Here is a 19,558-nt window from a genome sequence, read left to right as displayed (position 1 = left end):
TAAACACAAACTAAAAAAATAAAAAAAAAGAAATAATGCTCTTGAGAAGTAACCAATTGCACTTATGTCCTATTCTAACTTGCACTCTTCTCTACACAAATCCAGTACATAACTTTACAACATGTAAATGGTATCAATAAAATCTATGATGTTACATAAACATAATGGGTTTTTGTTTGCATTGTCCTACATGGCTTGCCTGCATTTACTTTGGCTGACAAGTATATCCCAGTCAATGGCAAACACAGGCTGAAAACAAACCAGAATCCATTACGAATTTCAATCCAATGTCATTATAACCAGACTCCAGTGACTCAGAACTACATTAATTTTAATGCAGTGTCAGCATTAAATTTAAAAAAATACATATTGAAGTATTAAAACATCTAATAAAGGCTTACTTTTATTTTCAACAAAGTATCTGGAGGTGTGGGAAAGAAAGGAAAAATATAATTAAGTTCATCTTAAGAAAAGTTACTGTAGAATGCTACATGAATTTCATGCCAGCCTTAACTGTGTCAGCAACGAGGCAAACTGTATGGGCAAGCTTGTCAAAACAAAACAGAGAAAAGCCCCAAACTTGTTCTGGTCACGTCTGCTTTTCTTTATGATACAAACTGGTAATCACAGTGCAAAGTAAAATTGCAAGAAGTATTGTGCTTTGATAACAGGTAACATCCAATGCCTATGTTTTTCTACTTGGAACCAGGAAATCTCTAAGCAGAAATGACACATAACATAATAACATTGGTATTCTATGTTCACAAGCCTCCCTCTGCGACTACATCACCAGTTGGTCTGGGTTCTTTTTGTTTTAGAAGGGGTTTTTTTGGTGTTTTCCCTAATCTCCTAATGCCTCTCTGACAGATGTACAGATCTTACTGAAAGACAGCTGCCAGCCTCACATGCCCATTACTGTACTCTGGTACAGAAGCTACCCAGCCCCACAGCAGAGCTCAACGTATCGACTTAACGTAACGATTTCAGGTGCAGCTCATTACAAATGCTCACAACCAGCCCATGTAAAACAGCAAAGCTCTTTCAAACCTCTTTCTTAGTTCTCAGCAGACAGATACTGTGAGGTTCCAGTGCATTTTGCACTTACTTACTCTTGTGCTAGCATGCAACACTAACATACTGAAATATACTAGACTTCAAGCTTACCACTGTAACCACTTTTACCTGAAGGAACAGAAAGTTGAGTAAGTTCAGTAAATTTCTTTGTAAAAATACCTTTATGTATAGAATAAAATCAAAATGGTACCAAGGAGTTGTACATACGATTTAAACCCAATGCACGGGAGAACATACATTTATCAAAAAGCAAAACTTAAAGACAGATAAATTGACCTCATTTTCAGAAAAAGCTCTTTCCTGCAACTTAATTTTCATGCTGAAAAGCTTCTCAGTTTTCTTTCTAGACACTTCTACATAGAACAGAGCTTGTGAAGTACATCGAACGTTCACAGATTCAAAGGAAACTGGCTCAAATGACAGTGACTAATAAGAAATCTGAACAATTAAAAAAAAATAAAATCGGAGCCTTTAACAAAATGAAGTCTTTTACAAAGTGATCTGAAAAACTGACAAAAAGAACCATACATTTTTCAGACATGAACCTTGTTACTACAACAACTCCAATACAAGATCTAAGTGACAGTGCAGTTTAGTTTCCCTCTTAATATCCTTTTTCCAAAATAATCCTAATCCAACCAGCCCATCCCTTCTCCTCAATCACCTCTGCAGTCTCTGCCTTCTGATTTCTTTACCAAATGAAGAAAGAAATGTCTGGAAGCATCCTTTGACTGCAATCTTCTAATGTACACATATGTTAAAAAAAAAGTTCATATTACATTCATATTTTAATAAAATATTATTTACAAGTAACTGATTAAAAAATCATAGAGAAGATGATGCATCTGTCTAGCAAAGCTGCATCCAAAGAACTGAGCTATGGTACTGAACATACTCATCACAATGGTGGTGAAAAATGAAGGAGAGGTACTGAACACCTGGAGCATCTCCCTGTTCCACTTCAGGCTGTACTTTTGCAATAAATTATTGCTGCAAATAAAAGAAGTGAAGACAACAAGGTGGGGAATTAATAAGCAAGTACTGCAGCTGCAAGGGAAAGTCAGACCAAAGACAGATGAGGGCGTAGAATTAAACAAGATAAATGCTGAAGATTACATGTAAGATGTTAAGTAAAAACACAGCACGTCCACAAATGCTACCCTGCACCCACGTATGTATTATCAGAAAATGTATTCATTTTAAAAATATACATATATACACAGAGAGTGGTGACACACTGGAACAGACTGCCCAAGGAGGCTGTGGATGCCCCATCCCTGCAGGCATTCAAGGCCAGGCTGGATGTAGCTCTGGGCAGCCTGGTCTGCTGGTTGGCTGCCATGTACATAGCAGGGGGTTGAAACTCGATGACTGTTGTGGTCCTTTTCAACCCAGGCCATCCTATGATTTATGATATTCAATATCAAAATGTTCTAGGTGTACTCTCACTCCCAGTAGATTACTTTTGGTAGCACATACCTCTGGTCACTATGAAGCTTTCATTCTGTAACAAGTAAACTTTCTCTTTTTCATTCAAATAAAACTTGGAAAGCTGAATTTAGAAGACCTCCTGTCTTCTCTGAAGAGATCACTTTAAGATAAGGTCTACCAAAATCAAGCCCAAACCTCCAGCTAACCAAAGATCCTGTCATATATACACCTGGCATACATTGGCCACATTTCTATACGCTACTTTTCACCATGGAATTCTGGTCCTGCAGATGCCAAGCAGTACAAATGTTTTTTTTCTTACACACATTTCTTCAGAAAAGTAATCACTCTGCTGATTACATTCATTTAATTTTCATGGCTGGCTGTCAATATTATGAATGCTTCGTGAAGTCAGTAATAATTCATTTATAATAGGGGCTTTTTTTCCAAAGCTGTTTCCCCAGTCCGTTCTTTATGCTTAATAATTACAGAGGCAAGGCAGCAGCTGGGCACTGTGTTCCATATACAGAAAGTCTAACCAATTGTAACACTGTGTACACTGCAATAAATGCAGTGCCACAAGCTCAAGATGACTTTCATGAGTGAAGACACAGAAGAAGAAAAGCACAACACTAACATACTGTTTGCAGCACATGCACAACACTGATAGGCACTGATGGTCTTACTGAGGCTTTCAGCATTTACTGAGAGAAGCAGTCTGAAAGCAGCGTCAATCTACAGGTAGTATTTGAAGTGCCTTGAATGTGCATGGGACAGCATTACGAGCTCTGGGAGATAATTCTTACAGATGCCATATACACTGCCAAAATTTTATATACGCTTTTTAACATATTAATCAATAGTCAGCCTCATGCATTTAAATATGTAGGCTTAGTAGGCTACACAGATTAATGGTTGCTGTTTCTTTCGTTACAGGACTGTGGACTAAAATCAAGCTGACAATAAGAAGAATAGCAATAAAAGGTATTTATGGAACTTCCATTAAATGTTTTGCTTACTTCCACAACAAGCATGGTACATGCTGCTATTCAAGCATCTCCACATCCACCAATGCAGCTCAGTGCAGAGCTATGGTAGGACTGGATGAAAAGATGTCTCTAGGCTACACCTTGTCTATCTGTGATCAGCACATGCTCTTCCCACCACTCATTATGCCAATGATGGCTGTGCTGTGGCCACCCTTCAACTTGGAAGCAGATCACAACTATAAGCTCAGTTGTCAAAGCTATTGACAAAGCAGAGCCAAATACTACTACATCTGCACTTGTTGCAAAAGGACAGCATTGGTGGACACACGCACTGAAGATGTGCCACTCTAAAGTAAGCAGAGACCTTTCAAAGTGCTCTAGGTACTACAAGTCTGTGTACTCTTATGCATCACTAAATTAACATGATGAAACCATTATGAAGCAGTGTTGCATGAAACATTTCAGATAATAATATGTAATCGAGGAAATATTTGGTGGACAGAATTCAGAACACATGAGCACCTAATGGAAAACGATCTTATCAGGATATTCAGGTACACCAAATTGCTGTTCTAGGTCCCACAGAAACTCAGTGACTCACAAGATACTCAGTATGTAATAACCCTCACACTGTTACTAATAATCACCATGCAGCAGGAACCATGCCTCTTCATAATCATGTAGCAATGCCTTCTTCCTGTAGTAAGCTGACAACATGTTTCAACACCTTCTCATTAGTTCGGCAATGAATGGGAAGTTTGGACTAGCAAAGTAATCCAAGACAGTCAGGGTATGCCTACAACTACATTTGAGCCAAAACCAATCCTGGTCAAAGAAGACAGCAGACAAAGTACAGAAAAGGATTCAAGTGACACAAGTTCTAGAGAAAAAATTGATGGTACAAGAGGAATTCTATCAAAAAATTTCAAAAGAGATAGAGGAATGGCAAAGCAACTTGTAAGTATTAAGAGAAAGGAAGTGAGCAAGAAGCCAAAGGTGGCAGAGCAAGAACAAAGTACTAAAAGGCCAAGAGAGAAAAGAAATGAGGTAGCATATGAGCTATAGCATTGGAAAAGACAGAAGAGGTTGTGTAGGGAATAGGTAATGCAATTAATGGAGCAGAATATTCCAAAAGAAAAGCAGGAGCTCTAAGTGTTAAAGCAAAACACAATGAATAAATTAACGGTTAGGGGCTGGATGTGATTAAGCAACCACATATCTCCACGTTCCTGCCACTGTGACATCTTTAACAACCTCACTGCACTACTTGCATTAAGTTCATCTCCACATTAAATTAACGGTTATTAAGCCCCAAGCTGATCACAGGTTTTGTGGGCTGCTTTCTGTCTCTCCCCATTTTTAATGGAATTTCAAAACCAACGGTTTTATTTATTTATTTTTAACAGGGGTGAAAAGGGCTGGCAAAAAACACATGTTCTTTCAATTTCCTACATTGAATACGTGGCATAAAATCCCCAAATAAGACAAAAATATTTTGCTGAAACACCAAGAATCACTGAGGCCAATTTTCCTGAGCTGCTTCAAGTTTCTTTTACGCTGGCTCAGAAAGTTCATGCTAGTTGTGTTAAGTAGATTATAACCAAACTGCACTTTCCAAGTAGAAGCAAACCTTCATCTAGAAAAGTCAAAGTTGCTGGCTCTGCTGAACTATTACCAGAGAGAGCAGCTCTCCATGGCTGTCCTGCCATGTGACAACATCAAATGGAGGTATTAAAGAAATTGTCAGGAGTTTGCCACACACCTGCCCAGCCTTCCACGACTAGATAAGGAGGACATTGCTGCTTCACTTTGAATTCTTCGCCAAAAGAAATGAAAAAAAACCCATAGGATGAATTTTAAAGTATTCTTAAAAACAAAAACTATACACTCTTCAACTTCTGTTTTCTACATTTATGTAAAAATGAACGTATGTCCACCTCCAAGATGTATTTTTTTTTTCATTTTAGGCACCAGGGCACCAGCCTGTTGGTTCATGCAGCTATTTTGTTCTTCCAGCTGCTTCTCAGAGAGCTGCAGTTTAAATTAAGTAGAGCAGCACACCTCTGTTCAAATATATAGAGCTTAAAATCAATATGTTTAAACAGCAAAAGGTATAGCAAGTACAAAATAAGCTGAACTGAGCAACAAAATGCTTTCTAATTACTCAGCTCCTCTACCCTCAATGGTATAACAAATACCTGAGACAGGAGCACAGTATAAACAAACATGAAACTCATTTTCTCAGATGACAGAGGTAGAGCAAAGCTGCACAACAGTAACTGTATGCTCCACTGGGTCACCCTGCTCCCGCTGTATTCTTTTCCTTCAAGATCAGGAAAGGGTCCTTCAGGCTGTTCTCTTTTTAATTGCCCAACTTGTTCTTAGGACCACCACTCTCCACCCCTTTCCTAGAGCTTTTAGCACAGCACTGGTGCTCCAAAGGGCAATCCAGACAATCCAGAATTAGGTCTTTGCCAATTGTTTCCCTTTTGCCATGCTATAAATGTCTCACCCAGTACTTTGTTAATTTTAGGAAAAGTGATGGTCAATGCTGCAGCTGCAACTTTCTAAGTTTTGGGGGGTTTTTTTGCACGTTTTATTAATGACAAATATCAGAAAACGGTAGGATTAGACTCTTCTAACCAACAGCTCAAGATCTCTAGGATCCTCGGACAGCAAAAGAATAAGAAAAGAAGCCACACAAAACTGTATAAGTTCCAGGCTATTTAGGAACACCTGTGCAAAAAACCAATGATTGCCTGCTGCTGACCTAAGACAGAGGAATCCTTAAGAGGATTATTGTCTTCCTTTGTTAAGATTCTTATCAGATCACCATTTTTTTTTCCTATATGACATGAGAAGCTTTTGTTCTATAATGATTACTGAATATAAAACAAGTCACAGCCATCTTAACTTCCACTCTAACTGTAGCCACAAGACAACCTGGGGTTTGCATGGGAATTCATTTGGTACATTAAGTGCATATTGTAATCACAATAAAGCTACACAGCTGTACATGCTATTCCATTTTATGTGTCTTTTAAGAGTGCAAAAATTGTACCTGGTTTACTAATTGCCCTGAAACTGCTCTGGGTTCAAATAAAAAAATGCAATACTCACTTGACTCAAGCTGTAGAGTTTCTCTATGGCATGTAGATGCTTTAAAAACAAACAAAACATTGAACCAAGAGAAGAGGAAACTCAAAATATAACTTACACCCAAATGAGCTGCTTTATACTGAGCTAATGCATTACGCCTGAAGTCACAGGAGTACATTCTCCAGTGAAAAATATGATTAAGTGAGAGCTATCCTCTACATTCATTCTGCTGCACAAGAGCTCAGGCTTGTATTTTAAAGCATCCACATTTATTAAATGTTTATGAAATGTTAAATAATAAACATACATGTAAAAATATCATATTATATTACTCTACTTACACATTTAGAAGAGTTTAATTGTAGCCTGAAAATGTAACCTCCATTCTCTTCTCATTTGGTAGCATCAATTTAGCCAAGAGCATATTCTAATCAGCACTAATTTAGCACTAATTTAGTCTCACAGTATTTTTTCCAGCCATCAGACTGCCCATCATGTGCTTGGGCTCTCATTCTCTCCATAGAGGGAGCAATGTGTGTAATGGAAGAGGAACTTTATTGAACCGCACGTGTGTAAGATGTTGTGCATGTTTGTGTAAGAAAATGATCAGATTCAATAAGCAGCCTTCAAAGCCATGATGGAAGATGCAGAAACAAACTAAGAATTTATTCTGTAGTATTCAAAACGGCCCTTCTGAAAGCCCAACTTCTCACACAGGTTCCCTCTTTCTTGCTGAAGCTCCAGCACAACAGAAGAGCAAAATCATCATGTTAAGCCTTAATTATTCATTTGTTATCTTTTAAACACCAGTTTCAGCCTCTACAGGCATAAGTTTTAGGTTCTTTGAGATCAGAGCCTATACCACCAACTGTATCCAATGCAGTGCCAAAAGCACATGAAAGCTGCAGAGATGAGCCTGTGGCAGCAAATCCCTGCAGGAAGGCCAGCCACAGAGCCCTCTGCTTGTCTGCACTTCCTCAGCACTGAGAACACAGCCTCATTACATCCCATCTGAGCTGCAACAAAGCACAGGAAAACCTGAAGGCTTGTCCTGATCTCTCTGCCAACCATGAAAACAGAAAGCATTACACTTCAAAACGCTACCTGAAGGCTTTTCATACATAAGCAATCCATACAGTCTACTTGTCAAGAAAGGAGGTTACCACATCATTCCTTTTCAAGATATTTTTCTTGCATAATCTTGTTAAGACTACACCAGCTACCCTTCAAACTCAGACATCTGGAAGGCTCAGAATGTTTTACTGAATATCAAACTGATAAGAACAAATTCTACACTTGATTTTAGCCAAAAGGCTGAGAAGCCAGTGTGCTCTTGCAGCTCAGAAAGCAAATGGTATGCTGGACTCCATCAGAAGAGGGGTGGCCAGCAGGGAGGTGATTGTCCCCCTCTACTCTGCTCTTGTGAGGCCCCCATCTGGAGTACTGTGTCCAGGTCTGGAGGTGGATGCCCCATCCCTGGAGGTGCTCAAGGCCAGGTTGGATGGGGCCCTGGGCAGCCTGGGCTGCTATGAAATGTGGAGGTTGGTGGCCCTGCATGTGGCAGGGGGTTGGAGCTTCATGATCCTTGAGGTCCCTTCCAACCCTGACCATTCTGTGATTCTGTGAATATCTATGACAGTAACTCAAATCAGTCAAGATGCTGAATGTTAAGGGAACGTCCCTTCTCATATTGCCAAGTCTAGCAGATCAGTTTCGATAACAAAACAAAGAAAGAAATCTGATTTATTTTATTTTGCTTCTGTAATTCCTGTAGTGCTGTCCCACATATTCCAGTGTTCAGAAATATATCCCCATACTCAACTTTCCTACAGCACCCTCTTCAGATTATTCCAGATCTGGAACAATTAAATAACAGAGGGAGAATGAATGACAAGTAAATTATATTCCCCAATAATCTACTGAGCCAGACCATGCTGTGCTAGATATTTTACATCATTGGTATTACCATTACGTATTTCTGTTTGTAATATCAGCTATACCTTCAAAAACTACAATCTTACCACATGTGAGAGATTCATTTAAAATGGAAATTGTAATTACTTGTAAGTGCTCTGTTAGACCAAAATGGTGTGTTTTTGCTAAAACTTAGGAATTTGAAAAGAACATTAGGACACTTTACTGTCTTTTAAATGGTAACATTTTTGTTCCTTGAATAACAAAAGGAATACACGTGTTATCTCCTTATCTCAAAGCTCTAGAAAGCAAATACTTCATTTCTGAATATTTGTAGTCACCTAAGGAACAGCCCTTATCAGAGCTGTGCATTACCATCACACATTCATGGAAGTTTTCTCCTTATCATCTCTACCTCTGACCCCTTCTGAAAATGCTAGATAAACAAATGCTTTTTTCTTTGGGCAGAAGATATTTACTTGCTTGCATGTGTATCAGTCATGGTATTTTTCTTCCCTCAGAAATGTCATCAGTTACAGCGCAGACAATTATTTCTGACAATCACTGGGCCTTGGCACCTGAAGTGAATTCCACTAGAAATTATTCAGCACCTCTGCAATATGCCCATCAATCTACAACAGTGCATTAGCCACAGAAGTATCTGCAGTAGATCAAATACTGAGTTTTGTATTAAGTTATTAAGATACATAAACAAGCTTGAGTAAAGTGAAAAGAACATGGACAAGGCTATACCATGTAACTAATACAGCTAAGGGAATCACTCTGCTGAACATCAAGTCATTCTGCAGAACTCTTTCAGTTCAGACCAATATAAATACTAACAAGACATAACTGTTTAGGCATTAAATTAACTAAAATCTCTCCTCCATGGTTACCAAACACTGTTCTCCATTGTCAACTGCTACTTTCTCTCTAACTCTTCCCAAACTACTCATTAATTAAAGTCCTCCTACACTGAAGATGATAAACTGGAAATTAGCTTATCGACAATATTCTTCCTTAGACATACTGTGATTGCAAACTTGATCTCCTTTTGTCTTCAGTTTGGACAGGATGCCAATGTCAGTGGTACATCAGTTCACCAGAACTGCCATTACACCTCTGCTCTAATTGGCAGAAAGTTCACTGCTCTTCTTTTACTTGATTAGTAAGCAATCTCATCCGTCACATATTCTATTAAAAAATAATGGAGAAAAGCTCAACAGGAAAAGCATGCATTCTGCCAGTGTATACTGAGGGAAATCTAAAAGTACCTCTTTGTAAGTGAAGTTACCCACTTTTGAATTCATCAATACATTGCTACAGAGTCTTTGCGTCTGATCAAGAAAGCAAATGTAGTACAGCAAACATGCCTTTTTTCTGACTACACGAATACAGACATAGTATGTTTTCCACCTTGCCCATACACTTTTGGATTAGCAGGTTCATTACTATCCAGAACTTTCAACTTACACACATTGTTTGCCTGTTTTTTATGAAGTACTTTTTAGCTAGATGTTACAAAACAAGATTTCAGGTACATCCTTTCTTGCCAATAAATTTGTCAAGAAATATCTAATTCACTAACGCATTATTAAATGACAAGGAGAGCATGCAATTTACAATAAAATTGAGTATCTGATTAATTCCATTGGGCTGAAGTTTATCTAATAAGGCAGACAGCATTCTACATTCTCTACATTACATTCAGACTGTATCAGAGCACATGCAGATGGCTCTTTCCCAACCCAGTAGGTAAGTCAGCACAGGTCAGTGAAGAACAACAGAGCTGTAAAGTATACTAATAGAAGCTTCAGCATCCTACAGGAACGACCACTGAACCTGCTACAGTCATATGACAAAGTTATAACTGTAAAAGCTGGAAAGCAAAATATAATCTCATGCTATTAGGCTCACCACCCCACTCAATTACTTGGTCTCTTCGTAGCAGCTAATCACCTTCAAGTGAACTTACTGAAGCAGCACTTTCATGTGTATTATTCCTTCCTCAGACAGAGCACTACAGTATCAATTCTTAACAGAGGGCCTAAAAATCTAGCAAGCTTTACACCCACTCTGCTGGTTCTTGTCACGGAGAGGTCATTACTGCTTGTTTCACATTAATATCAATGCTAGCATTATCCCTCCTATCAGAGGGGAGTGAAGAACCCAGCTCAGACATTCCTCCCACAGCAGAACCCTTTTAGTCTGGGGATCCCATCCTGTTCAGTTCCCTGCCTTACCTCTGCACACTGATGGAGTTCTTCCACACTCATATCTGTAATACCCCTTCCTGAAGCTCTCCTCTTTGCCTCAGTCTCTCAGTACGCAGCTGAAGATCTCCAAAACAGCCCCCAGCTTCTCCAAATGCCATCTATTTTTACCTAGGTGCTGCCGTCTCATTCCGGACGCTGCTAATCGGCCCCTTAGTCACAACTGGAAAAGTAACCTAGCTGAGTAACTCTTTCTCAGCTACTGCACTGAGGAATCCTATGCCTCATACTAATTGTATTCAAATGAGGAAACTTCCAGTAAATTTGTTCCCATGCAAGAGTAAGCCCAGAGTTTAATACAAATTAACTAGATTTTAGGCTGTAAGGTGCTACAGCAACTTTTCTCACACACTTTTTAAAGCATGACATTCTTGCACAAGAATGTTTTGTATTTAAAGCTCCAACTCCAGTAAGAAAGCACCACACAAAACAGGTGATAGCTGCAGCATTTATCACTGCACTCTGCTTATTCAGCAGTCTCTTATTTTTACCACTGTACTACCTAGATAAACATGTAAACATGCAAAGCTCTCCCCAAAAGAAATGACAGAAAACCTATGCAAAGCTAGATTTTTAAAGAGTGAAATACATGATGAAAACACACACATACAAACAGTAAGTTCTGAAATAGGTGCATTTCCATACAGCTGGCTTCCCAGCTACCCAGCACATTTCAGAACACTCAGGGAGTCCCGTATGCTTCTCAATTATACTGCTAATGAAAAGTTAACTTAAAACATGCTGGAATCTCCTACCAAGAATTCTGCTTCTGAACAGTTATCAACCAGTATGGCTTGAAGAGGAAAAAAAGATTATCAGACAGACTGGTTAGGCAGCTTTTACTAGGAAAACAGTGGGAAAAGTAAATAGCTAAATGCTCTAAATTCATTATACACTACTTTACAGTCATTATGACACTTCATTATTCCACTAGAAAGGAAAATTCAAATGCTGAGTATTTAAAAGTCATCACTTCAGAAATAGGGAATGTAAGAGAAAATTAGCATTTTATTAAGAGAATTTGATTCATTTTAACTAATGAGGACCGCAATAATTTAATACTGCTGCAATGAATCTCTTCTGGAAACTCTGAGAATACCACAGACAAACATATAGCATATTTCTGATAACATGAATGCAACTATCAGATGTTCTGAACCTCATCTGTTAAAACTGAAAGCAGAGCTTTTCAACAGGTTAGGAATCCTGGATCCACTTAAATACGGGCAGGATTAATATTCTTTCTGAGGACGAAGGAAAGATCCTGTTCCACCCCATAAAGACTGCACAGGCTGCCAAGAGTACAGGGAAGGGCCTTCAGCTGTGGATCATTAAGAAAAAGCCATTTAAAAATGGGATGTTTTAGAGAACACAGCATCCGGTAAAACAGTGGAGTGCTTTTTCCATGTGGACCCAAGAGAACTTGAAATCATTTATTTTGCAAATGAGAAACTGCATGTTTCTATGATGGTTTGTTTTGCTATATCTGTGAGAAAGGAACTTCCTTCTACTTGAAAAGAAGGTGAAAGGGATGTGCTTCTGAATTTGACGCAGCCAAAAAGAACTAACACGTGCAGCAGACTGCAGTCCTTCCCCTGCATTCTGCCACCATTAACCTAGAGGTTCAGGGTACCCAGCTCCAATCTGCCCAAGAATGCTCTGCCCTGGAAAGGATACCACTGCCTCCACATGGCATGGATCCACACAGCACACTGCCCTGCTGGCTTCTCCCCTGTGCACATGGGGCCTTTCTGTCATTTCAGGGTCACTTCCTGCACTCAGCAGGACCTGCCTAGCAGAGGTGGATCATCTCTGCAGAACTGTTGTGCTCACCTGGTTAAGTGGCAAAGAAATCCCAATTTATTTGTCTCTTTCTGCACACCACCCTACCTGGAGAATGGCTGGACATACAGGTTTCCTTGCTTTACAGTGAGATAAAGATACACCAAGGCAGAAGACATGAAAAAAGCTGCTTTTGTAATGAGGAGGAAAACAGCAGGTTCTTCTGCTTTGGGCCCCAGTCTTCCAACCATGAGATAATCCTCCCTTGAGGCACCAGCACCACCTTAGGGCACTCACAGTTCAAGTATTTACCCACGGCCCTCCCTTCAGTGTCTCAGATCACCTGAAAAATACCAAATGAACTTGAGAATTATACTAGCTTCTACATGGATGCAAGTACTGGATCAGTACTTTTGACTGAAGTAGTTGTAAGGCAAACAAAATCAGATTATTGAAAATAACACACTCCACCTGTTCAAGTGTAACATTTTATCATCATTTCTCCACATCCTCGCTACTACTATTTCAAAGCAGGCTATGTAATACTTCTTCATTTGTTTTCCTTTTTTATTCCTCTCAACATTAGGAAGGAGCTAAAGGGGAGGGCAGTTAGGTACCAGAGTGAGGTCAGGGATGGGAGCAGTGTGCCCGCAGCAGCACTTTCCTGCTCTTGCAGAACAGATGAGCTCAGGCAGAGCTCCTCGCCCTCTGCGCTCAGCTTCCGGCATTAGGCAGCTCTAATACCTCCACTTGCACCAGATATAACCCAGGGCCTTTAAACAACAGGTCTTTCCAGTTCCTCTTTGCTTCCTGGTTCTGAGTGAGCAACAACTTCTGCCTGGTCTTCCCCTTTCAGTGATCAGCCCACCTCTTCTTGCGACTACCTGATAAGCTGCCATTAACCCTTTACTTTGGGTAGGTCTAAGATAATGACCGTGGCTCATGCTATGCTTCCCGACTTCCTCTAGAGGCTTAAAACAAATGAACAGATATTTTTCCCCTGAACATATGCAGGAAAAATAACTGAAATCTGTAGGAAGAAGAATTTTAGAACTCTTTGAGAATGATTACAAGCAAATAAACAAACAAAAGGAAACCAGCCACACCAAAAGAGATGACTGGAATAAATGTCTGAATTACAATAATTTAAAATCCTAATGTTCTCTGAATGCCAAAGTGGTACAACATGCAGGCTACAGGAGGTGTACAAACCTCTTGCTGGACTGGAATTTTAAAATTAAGCTTCTCACACGGAGGGTTCTCTTATTATTCATGATCAACGGTGCCAACATCCTTTCTTACGCTGAACACAAATGCAGTGTTGATTCCCAATGGAAATATTTCAGAATGCATGACTGGTAAGAAAGCTTCTGTGTTTCTAAATTTTACGTAAGAGCTTGGAAAACTGGAATCCTACCCTGTCTTATTCTGCACATAACTGTGCCTCTGACTGGAGGAGAATCAACCTGAGCCAATGTGTTCAGTGCCGACTTCAAAAGTACTCTTAAGTTCAGCAAAAAAGTTTGGTAACAGTTACAGCACAAATACAGTCTCTTTTAACATCCCCGAACACAGAGATCAGCCCTCACCTTATGTTACCAGACAACAGACACTGACAAACATCTCCCTTTTACATGCTTAAGTTACAAATTCTGGACCCTATTCAGCAATACCCTCTGCTGCCACTGCTTTGCTACACTATTCACACACAGAGTATTTTAAGTGATAACTGCCAGTAAAAGTCTGAGAAGGAAAACCATCACAAGCTATAAGCAAACCAAAAATGCTTCCTACTGCAAATTTAGTAGATCCAATGCCATAAACAATACCGAAAAAGCAAGTGGTAAAAAGAATGTGCCCATTGATTACGTGTGACACTGCACAGTGAACAGTCACTGCAAACAGTACATCAGGAAATTCATTTTTAATTATACAATAAACCATAACAATAATTACAATTTCTTATGTTGAAAAGGACTGAAAAACTAAGAACCTTACCTTCACCACACCTACAGGTGGAATAGTGCTCCGTGCCATTAATGTATCACTGCAAAGAACAATCCCATCCCTCCCCTTTTAACTCCAGCTCTCAGTGAAGGTATGTTTAAAACCCAGCACTAACCTACAGTCTAATTCACTAGCCTAAGCAAAGAATTACGTTCATAACTGGAAGGTGATTAACACCAAACAACCCAAGGCTCAAACAAACAGCACAGCAAATCGTTCTTTTCAAGCAGCCAATCACCGAGGTTGAAGCATGCATGCTTTAAGTCACATTAGAATCAACTTCCTCCCCACCCATTCTATTATTTGTTATTCATGCATTGACATGAGCATGGAAACCACTCCACGAAAAATCACAGCTATCTTAAAAGTACCTGTACTGCTTAAAGATGAAATGCTATTTATAAACCAAGAGAAGGAAGAGTGGTTTTGAGTAAATAAAGCTTATTTCTCATTTGTTTTAAGATATTTCCTTTATATCCTCTCATTGCTTTCTCAGTTATGGAGCCCCTCAACTACATCCATCTTCTGCTTTAAACCAAGAACTTGCTTTCTACTAGAAAAGAAACATTCAGACAGCAACACTTTGTGAATTGCTTAGAATTCGGTGTTCACTGTTAGCATCTAAGAAAATAGATTTTCTTAGATTTTAAACTTGTGGCTGTTAACATTAAATTAAGGAAAACCAAAACACTACTTTCAAATATCTTCTAACAAAATAGTAACAGAATAACAACAAAAAACATCATCTCGATATACAGCTTCTGAAAGTTGTAAAGGGTGTAAAAGCACGGACAACTTTCCCAAAGACGCACAGAGAGAACTTCTGCGTGGCAGAAATTTCAAGCAGCACTGCTGACACAGGTTGCTGTGCCTGCCAGAGCTCTCAGTTTCTGCTTACCCACCCTGGCTCTTGAAAGCAGTCGTGACGCAAGGAGATCCAGGCCATCATCCTGCCAAGGAGGCTGCTCCCAGCACGTTGCCTGTTTACTGTCCCTAAGTTCACCCAAGTTTTAGGAGGTAAACATGGGCTAGTCAGAGTCCTTTCATTATCTGCATAATCCCAGCCTATGTGGCTGCCATACGGTAATGCTAGCACCCAAGTGAGCTTTCATTCCTGAATTACGGCCGCACAGAACACGGCCGGGGAAGTGCCAAACAAGATGATTAAGCAGCAAAATATGACAAGGCATGAATTATATTATTAGTACTCCTATCTATCATTAGCCACAGAAGTGAGGGCTTTGTGCAGCCAATAGCAACTATGCATAAATAAAGCTCCTACACTTTGACACGCTTTCAAAATAAGAGCAACTATTTATTTTGAGTAATTCTATTCTTTGGTTGCTTTGACAGTGAACTGTATTTCAACATTTCACAACTTCCTTTTTCCAACTTTACCTTGAAACAACTCAGGAGAAAACCCTCCTGGTATAAAGGCAGCCTTAAATTACAATCCTTTATTTTCAGAGAACAAGAGCATAATCATTTTTCAACAAGGTACACTAAGCAGCTTTCCTTTCAGCAATTTGCTGTTTGTAGTTAAGCACGTTTTGAACATGCACAGATTCAGGACTCCGCAGCACATGCTGTTTCATTTCCTCAGATTCACTGAAAGACTAAATCATGAGGCTAGACTTAAGGAGTTCTTGTAAGAACAGCCAGGAGACTTGTTGATTTTCTTTGTTGCTTGGTTTTTTAAACTCACCTTGCCAGCACCTCTGAGGTTTCACTCTCATTTCTGTAGGGGGAGCCCAGCCATTCCCTTTCACCTTGAATGATCTGCCTGACTAACTTCAAGAAAGTTGTTAGGAAATGGGAAGGCAAATAGCCAAGAAGGGCAAAAGCAGTGTAAGGACATGTAAGATAGCACAGTAAGTTACTACATGTTACACTGCAGAGTGAGTGGTAAAACTACGACACCGAAAGGCACTGAGAGCACGTCCACAAGACAAACTTCAGGGCTCTGCAAAATAACACTCTGAAGTTTTGGTAGAAATTGATCAGTATCACCTAAGCTGCAGAACCAAGGAAGGAGATAAGTTGAAAGTGGATATGATAGATGTGTGTGGTACCAGGATTCTCATTAACAGTTCAGAAAGGCAGGAGGGAGGGCATGCAAGTGACTTGTACTCAGGGCGGGCAGAAGGAAGTGAGAAAATAGAAGACCTTCAGCAGGATTACAGTTTCAAACTATTTTCAGTCTACAGCAACACCCCTACTTTAACCCTGCAGTGCTTGCTAAGAATTGTTTAATGAGAATAAATGGACCTGATGAAACAACAAAATGAACTACAGCTTTCAGTAAAACCAGTAACATGGCACGCTACACTTAGAGAGGAAAACAAACTGCATAATGAAATAATAAAATTAACAAATTAAAAGCAGAATAATTAATTTTAACATTTTATTGCTTTAAAAAAAATAATGGGATTGAGAAGGAAGGACTTCATGTTCAAAGTGAAGCAGCACAGTGATCCATCCAGGACCGCGCCTCAACTTCAGTGAACTACATCATCACCTGCATCCAACAGTTCTCAGAAATACCGATGGCAGTCTGTGCTTCTTGGAATGAAAAAGAGAAGAATTCCATCAGATTTGCTTCTATTAAATTAAGATTAGAGCAAACTTAGCTGTAATAAAAGCAGCTAATCTTAAAGAGTTTGCATAGGGTGATGCCTATTTTTTCTCAAACCAAACAAAAATAACACTTGCAAGGATATCATTTTTATGTTGCATTACTCACAAGATACTGATTTAGAAGTACGCAAGAAATGATAGGATTCAGCATCCATTAATTTTCAATGCTCAATTTGAGACACCCTGGATTTTCTGAATGGCTACACAGCACCACACAGTACTCAGGCCTGGCTCCCACCAAGCTCAATTGCATTTTGAGTCATCATGTGCTCTGTACATCATGGCTTGGTGTCTCAGACTGAGCGGCAAAAGCAACCAGCAGCTGCCAGAGCATCACACGAGTGCACAGAGCTGAGGAAACAGCAACATAGAATTCCTCCAAGGAAATACCCAGCTATTCCACCCTGGAAAGTCTCACTTTGCTTCTTTAACCCCTGACAACCTTTCTGACAAATTTTCACCAGTTGGATGTGGGTCTGGGCAGCCTGGTTTAGTGGTTGGTGACCCTGCCCATGGCAGGGGGGTTGAAATTTTGAGGTCCTTTTCAACCCAGGCCATTCTATGACTCACTGCTGGGCAAGTTTATGAGAGCTGGAAGGAACTACCAGAACACATCACCTAACGCAAATGAAACCGTCGGTCAGACCAACATGGAGGCACCCCTTAACTGCTCTCAACTACAACACAGCTTTCAGGCAAGCCATGACTCACAGTACAGAAGCACACAGCACAGAATCTAACCACACTTTATGCAGTTCTGAAAGCACATATTTGTCATTCTTAAAAGTGCATGTCTAATTTCTGCCATTAGCCAACGGCTGACGTACCAGTTGACCAGTACTTTCTCCCCATAGCACGTCACGACTGTACCCCCTCTGAACCTTTTGACAAAAAATTCGAAGTTTTCTTTTTCCCCAAATGTACCAATGAATGCATTTTCCCTGTTTCTTCCATCACTTAATGTGTCTTTACCACTGCCCTTCTCCTATAGCTCCTCCCCATAGCCCACCTCCCAGCCCTCTGCTACCTCCCAGCACAAATCTCACCATGCCACACACACAAGTCACGCTGACACCTCTGTCACACCTACAAGGAAACAAATCATGCTCATCTATCTCTGCAAGCATGACACACACACACACGTTAATAACAGATGCTAAATCCTCAATTGTTTGTAATTATGACATCTATCTATCTGGCTGTTACACGTACAATAGTTTCCACCATCTCAGAACACTGCCAGATTTGGGCTGGCATTTATGGACCAAGCAGAAGTCTTATGGGGGGCACAAGAAGCACCTCTGGCAGATGGCAAGGAGCCATCTCATAAGTTCTTTTAACATGGGCAAAAGTGCATTTTTTTCCTACCTACTCTTTCAGGAAGAATATCTTTAAAAATTCTGCAAGAAAACTTAAAAAAAAATAAATAAAAAGTAAAAAATAAAAAAAAAATCCAACTGCATTCAGAACTTTCAACCACAACTGTCAGCGTATGAAGCAAACTGAAAAGAACATTCATGAGAAGTGAAAAGTCCTTCTGTCGGAAGCAGAACACACGGCCTTAACAGCCCCACACAGGTTCTGTGATAAAGCCTTTGCTCTGCCTTTGCTGCACGCCGGAGGAGAAAAGTATTTCTTCTTCCAGATAACGCTGCAGAATTCTCCAAGTGTTCAGTGAAATTTGCACACCAGGAAATGATCACCTCAGCAATTGTTAGGCCAGAGAAAACAGCATTTTCCATTCAGATTCAATGAGATTTTGGCTCAAGAGAGTATTACTTTGTGGCTCTTCGTGAGCTATGGCTGAGACACACAGATGAGATTTTTCCCAGTTTTGCAGCACCTCCTTGAAGCTTCAGGCATACAAAATCAGCTGTATTCTAAAGGTACAAAACATCAATCACCTCTTTTGACTTTTTCCCAAGTTAAGCACCAAATGCCTTCTACTGAAAATGCTTATACCCACACGCGTGCAAAGCCAGCCTTCTGAAGCACAAATATCTCCATTAATGTTAAATATTTAATGACCCAGCACAGCAACCCTGTCATCAACCCTACCTGTGAAACAGGTCATAAAGGGAATTACACTCAGAAATTAATTAGAAGTTCACACTCTTAGCTTAAATTAACTACTGTGGTCCTACGCAATGGCTTCCTTAGGTCTTCTCTCTACATTTAGGCATGCAGCACAACAGCATCACACCACTTCTTTCTTTGCCCTCCCCACCCACCAAGAGGCAAAACAAACCCAAACTGCTGGGGTAGCACATTTCATGCGTCCCACACAGCACCTCATGGGTCAGAAATGACACAGCTAAGAGGGCACACAGCAAGGTGAGGAACCAGACAGCT

The 19,558-nt window shown here is 39.9% G+C and overlaps 1 protein-coding gene and 1 pseudogene across 4 annotated transcripts in view; both read right to left on the bottom strand.

Annotated features, from left to right (window-relative positions):
• PPP2R5E (protein phosphatase 2 regulatory subunit B'epsilon) overlaps positions 1–19,558 on the bottom strand; it is a 70,542-nt gene that overhangs the window by 31,972 nt on the left and 19,012 nt on the right. The window contains exon 1 of one of the 4 annotated variants that reach the window (XM_048947754.1): positions 10,751–10,866. The exons of the other annotated variants lie outside the window; for them this stretch is intronic. The gene's annotated coding sequence lies outside the window, so the exon portion shown is untranslated. Of the gene's footprint in view, positions 1–10,750; positions 10,867–19,558 lie in introns of those variants that run through there. 4 annotated transcript variants of the gene reach the window in all.
• LOC125695614 (U2 spliceosomal RNA) lies at positions 7,747–7,919 on the bottom strand (annotated as a pseudogene).

The sequence above is a fragment of the Lagopus muta genome, chromosome 6 (genome assembly GCF_023343835.1).
Source record: "Lagopus muta isolate bLagMut1 chromosome 6, bLagMut1 primary, whole genome shotgun sequence".
In the NCBI taxonomy this organism is placed as follows: Eukaryota; Metazoa; Chordata; class Aves; order Galliformes; family Phasianidae; genus Lagopus; species Lagopus muta.
Note: the sequence above shows the minus strand (reverse complement) of the source record. Positions and strands in the feature narration are given on the sequence as shown.